A 5,669-nucleotide genomic window follows, 5' to 3' on the forward strand; every position below is an offset into this window, starting at 1 on the left:
TTATGAAGCCACAAAATGAGGAGGATTAGTTTTCTACACAGATACGTTGCCCTGGAAGGATGCTTTGCAAATGAGCCCCAAAGGGATGAGGCATTTGAACCACAAAATAACGAAAGTTGTTATAGGTGGGTTGGAGGCCTCTGCAGATCTCCCAGCTTTTGTGTCTTCAAAACACTCCCCTCTCTACCTGCCTTTAGATTCAGTGAGCAGGTTGGCCTTCAAGACCAGAACCCAGAAGTGAGTCATCCACCTTCTTTTGCCTGGAAGCCTGGAAAATTTGTGAGTTTTTCAGGCATTTACCCTGGACTGGGGAAAAAAAAAATCTTCATGACCACAGGCAAGTTTCACAATTACTCCTAGGAAATGACAAGGTTCTACTTGGGAACAAGGCTTTTTGCTTTCTGAAATTAGATATTAGAAATTTCACTTGCTTTTCACGAACCCACAGAAATGGAGAGAGCGTCAGTCCTGTACTATAAAAGGCCAATGCTCATAAGCACTGGCATGGAAGGCATGTTCTTGTTCTTGGCACTGATGGTCAAAGAAAGCAGTGAGCAAAAAGGACAAGAAGAATTCCAGCTACACCGTTATCTCAGTGTGCCTGGGCCATGTTTATCAATGCATTTTCTCCTATGGGTTGGGAGAATGCCACTAACCTACTATATCCACATGGATCATCATGAAAGCATGAGCATATGACTCTGATTCTGCCCCTCTTATATCTATGTCCTAGCAGTCTCTCTAGCAACAGTTCCAGGTTTTGTTTTTTTTAATTGTTTCTAGGTTCAAGAAACATCCCTTTGACACCCATATCTGGGTTAAAGAGTCTGTGTGTATCAAGAAGATTCTCTCTTTTACTCAGGTATCAATGCATTACTCTTGGTTTCCCTTGATCTATTGCTATATTGAACTGGGTCAAGCTGGTTGCTTGGCATATTGCTCCTGTATTTTTCTCCAGTTAGGTTTTGAGAACTGTCTGACATGACCTTTCTGTAGTTTGTACTATTAGTTTCTCATTAAGAAATTTTAAGAAGGGGGCCGCTAGGTGGCGCAGTGGATAGAGCACTGGCCCTGGATTCAGGAGGTTCTGAGTTCCAATCCAGCCTCAGACACTTAACATTTACTAGCTGTGTAAGTCACTGTGTAAGTCACCCTGGGCAAGTCACTTAACCCTCATTGCCTTGCCAAAAAAAAAAAAAAAAAAAAAGGAAATTTTAAGAAAAAATCTAAAACCTGTTCTTAATATTGGAGAAACTGCATAAATCTTAATATTTACTTTGAGACCTCCAAAAAAAACAAATTTGTGAAATATGGAATGCTTAATTATTGTTTAGTTATTACTCAACCAGGCTTTTGGATATTGTGTTATACTTCCTTTCGAAAACATATAATCTCTCTTTTTGCCAGGATAGAATATTTCTATCCAATTTTTTTTTCAAATTGAGAGAACCAACATAAGCCACTAAACGGTAACTAGAGTCAGATCTAACCTGAAATTTTCTCTAGCAATTCTTTGACTTCTCCCTGACTGATTCTCTATCCACCTAAATCACAGTAACTATTCTGTACTTCTCTCCTTAAATTTCCCATAGCACCCTATATTTTATCCTCTCCGTTGAAGACTTTGCCTCATATTTTACAAACTGAAGCTCTTTGCTGAAAACTCCCTCTTTTCCTTGTATCTTCATCTTACAGTCTCTTGATTTTATCCTCTACTGTTTTCTCCTTCACTTTGTCTCATGTGAAGAGGTGGCCCTTCTCCTCACAAAGGTCAACTCTCTGCAATTAGGCTTAATTCCTATCCTGTCTTCTCCAATAGATTGCCCCCACAACCATCATCTCACTCATCTTCCATCTCTTCCTATCTACTGGCTCCTTCTCTACTGCCTACAAACATGTAGAAGTAGTCACTTAATAAATGTTGATTGATTGATTGATTGATTGATTGATTGATCCTCCATCTTGTTCCATCACTAGACCCTACCTTATTCTCAAACTACTTTACTGTATCTCTCTTCTCTTTTGCAGTCAAACTCCTGAAGAAAACTTTTGACACAGTGTCTCCGCTTTCTCTTACTCCCTTTTTGACCCTCTGTAGTCTAGCTTCTGGTCACTCCACAAAAACCATTCTCTCCAAATTCACCAATGATCTCTTAATTATCAAATCTAATGACCTTTTATCAATTCTCATCCTTCTTGACATCTCTGCAGTATTTGATATGGTTGACCATCATCTAAATTCCATATACTTTCTCATCTCTGGGTTTTCACGACACTACTCTCTTTTGGTTCTCCATCTACCTGTTTAATGGCTCCTCAGTTTTATTTGCCTCTTTTCTATCTACATTCTATTATTTGGTGCCCTCATCAGCTCCCATGGTTTAAATCTCTATGCAAATGACTCCCAGATTTTTATATCCAGCCCTTGTCTCCTTCACGAATTCCAATTCTGAATCATAAATGATCTACTAGCCATTTCAACTGAATGTCCCATATGCATACTAAACTCAGCACATGCATAACTGAACTCATCTTTGCCTCAAAACCTTCCCTATCCTCACAGTCACACAGACTTTGCAGCCTCAGCGTAATCCTCAAATCTTATCATTTGTTGTTCTTGTTGTTGTTGTTGTCTTTCAGTATTGACATCATGGCATGATGTCTTGACTTGTACATGAATTGGATTTAAGTGATGCAGGACTGAGCAAAGTCATCAACCTCACTCTCTCCCGCAGAGTCAGGGAAGTCCAGTGGCAAGACAAAAGTCAAGATGAGGGGTAATGGCCCACCCAGGATTCAGTAGATGACCTTGGCCTTTCTAAATTCAGGTCTTTCCCAGCCCTCAGTTTGTTTGAGACAAAGCCTATTCAATGACTAAGGGGTAGGTAAGAACAGAAACAAAAGATGGTCTAATTTACCATCACAAAAATATCAGTCTGGGAGGGGAAGACCTCCAGTTTCTGTCAAGAACAGAGAACAATTGCTATTTACACTCATTCGAAGCCACCAAAACCTAAACAATGAGTCAAAGAGGCTTGGAGTAAGGGTTTCAAAATATATCTCATATATATCCCCTTCCCTCTGTCTACATAGTTGCCACCCTAGGTAAGGCTCACATCACCTCTTATGTGGACTTTTGCAATAGCCCCCCTAACTGGTCTCTCTACCTCAAGTCACAGACACAGACACAGACACACACAGATGCACACAGGCCAAAATTATCTTTCCTAATACTTAAGTCTGAGCATATACACAAAAAGGCTCAATGGCTTGATCTTATTCTCTTCTCTTTTCCTCTTTGTCTCTGTTAAAGTGAGGAGTCAACAGGGGGCAGCTAGGGGGCGCAGTGGATAAAGCACCAGCCCTGGATTCAGAAGGCCCTGAGTTCAAATCCAGCCTCAGACACTTGACACTTACTAGCTGTGTGACCCTGGGCAAGTCACTTAACCCTCATTACCCCACAAAAAATTTTTTAAAAAGTTAAATGAGGAGTCAATAACCACTATAAGTCTATGTATGAGTTGGAAGAATGCCACTAACCTACTATATCCACATGGATCATCATGAAAGCATGAGCACATGACTCTGTTTCTGCCCCTCTTATATCTATGTCCTAGCAGTCTCTCTAGCAACAGTTCCAGATTTTTTTTTAATTGTTTCTAGGTTCAAGAGACATCCCTTTGACACCCATATCTAGGTCAAAGAGTCTGTGTGTATCAAGAAGATTCTCTTTTACTCAGGTATCAATGCATTACTCTTGGCTTCCCTTGATCTATTGCTATACTGAACTGGGTCAGGCTGGTCGCTTGGCATATTGCTCAACACTGGGATCAGTTGCCTGCAAATTCTGACATGAATTGAAGTTCCTGGACATCTGGAGGCTCATTCCCCCAATCTTTTGAAGTTCACAATGTATTAGAGTGTTGTGTGAAAGGAGAGAAGGTTAGCACTCCCCTTGATAAGGATGGGAGAGGTCCTAGTGGCCTTTACAACACATATACGGTTAAGGTATTGCCACCTACTCTGTGGCATCTAACCACAATGTATTAGACTAGTCCATTTTATCTTCAATACTCCTTCACTTATGACTGGAAAGAATTCACACAGCAAGGAGAGAGGCAATATCAGAGCCATGTGTTCATGGTTTCATGTCAACCAGAATGAGAGGAATTGGTCACTGGCATGTCCCTAACCTGCTGGCTTACAACAGTGATCTCCTCCTTGAAAGTGGCCAGGGAGAAAAAGAGAACAAGGTTGAATCATTGAGGTCTTTTGTGTATCCACTCAATTCTGGTTCTTATGTCTAAAATCAAAAAGCCTTTTCTCACTGTCTATTGTGTAATATTCATACCTATTGTCTCTTTTATTAGGATCTAACTGAATGACTGGCAGTGGTGATAGCGCCCCTTTTTTGCCCCTATTAATTTATAGCCTAGGAATTCTCATCTCTGGTATGCCCAAAAGTGCCTTATAAAAATGTTTTTGCATGTTCCAAAGATAAAAGATATTTTTGTGCACAAACATTCCAAGGAAATGTACTCCCATCACAGGGATAGGTAGATAAATGGGTGGATGGGCAGGCTCCACCTTGTCAGTCAAAGAGACTGAGTTTTATTTTTAATCTCAAAAATAAAACAGTTCCATCCAAAAAAAAGGTAGATAGAAGTGCTTATATTTGATTCTAGAGATAATAGGGAAACATTGGGCTTTATTGAGTAGGAGAATAATTTGAACAGATTTTCACTTTAGGAAAAACACTTTGGTAGCTGTTTGGAGAATTGATTGGAGAGAGGAGAGATATAGATAGAGGGACCAAATAAGAGGCTAATACAATTGTCTAGGTGAGAGATGACAAAGGATTGAAAATCAGGTAGTGGTTGTTTGAGTAGAGAGTAAAGAACAGGTATAAAAACATTGCAGAGATAGAAGAGACAAAGTCTAGCAGCTAATTAGATATGTATGGTGATAGAGAGACAGTATATTTTAGGATATCTCTAAGGTTGCAAACCTGGATCACTGGAAGAATGATGGTGCTCTCAACAGAAGGAAGGAACTTTGAAAGTAGAAAGGGTTTGGGTGAGGTCTGTTTTGGACATGTTGAGTTTAAGACACCTAACAGATCTCTAGTTTGAAATATCTGATGGACAGTTGAAGATTCATGACTGTAATTCAAGAGGGATACCAAGATTGAGATATACCCATGGTTAGGGGGTTTAATATGTATTTTGAACTGACCCATAGCAAGAGAAGCAAGAAACAAGAGTGTTGTGAAAAAGTAGAAAAGAGAAAGTATCCAAGAGGAAAGTGTGGCCCATAGTTTCAAATGCTGCAGAGAGGTCAAGAAGAATGAACATTTAGATAAGATCGTCAGATTTGGCAATGAAAAGATCATTGATCATTTGGAGAGAGGAGTTTCAGTAAATTTATAAGATGAAGAGCCAGATTATAATGGAATGAGAAGAGAATGAGAGGAGAGGAAATTAGCATAGGCAGCTTTTTCTAGGAATTTGGTCGTGAAAGGCAGGAGAAATAAAAAAATGATTACTAGAAAAAATGTTAGTATCTAGTGTGTGGCTGTTTCAGCACAGGGAAGCCAGATAGATTTGTGGACAGCCACGAAAGGACCAGTACACAGGGAGACACTGAAGAATAGAGGAAGAGATGATTGC

General features: G+C 39.8%; 1 non-coding gene across 1 annotated transcript; it reads left to right on the forward strand.

Moving 5' to 3' along the window:
* The first annotated feature begins 3,920 nt into the window (after window positions 1–3,920).
* LOC122727157 lies at window positions 3,921–4,048 on the forward strand. Its single transcript, XR_006353105.1, has one exon. It is a non-coding gene; the product is annotated as a U6atac minor spliceosomal RNA (small nuclear RNA).
* The last annotated feature ends 1,621 nt before the right edge of the window (window positions 4,049–5,669 follow it).

This window comes from Dromiciops gliroides, chromosome 4, assembly GCF_019393635.1.
Source record: "Dromiciops gliroides isolate mDroGli1 chromosome 4, mDroGli1.pri, whole genome shotgun sequence".
NCBI lineage: Eukaryota > Metazoa > Chordata > Mammalia > Microbiotheria > Microbiotheriidae > Dromiciops > Dromiciops gliroides.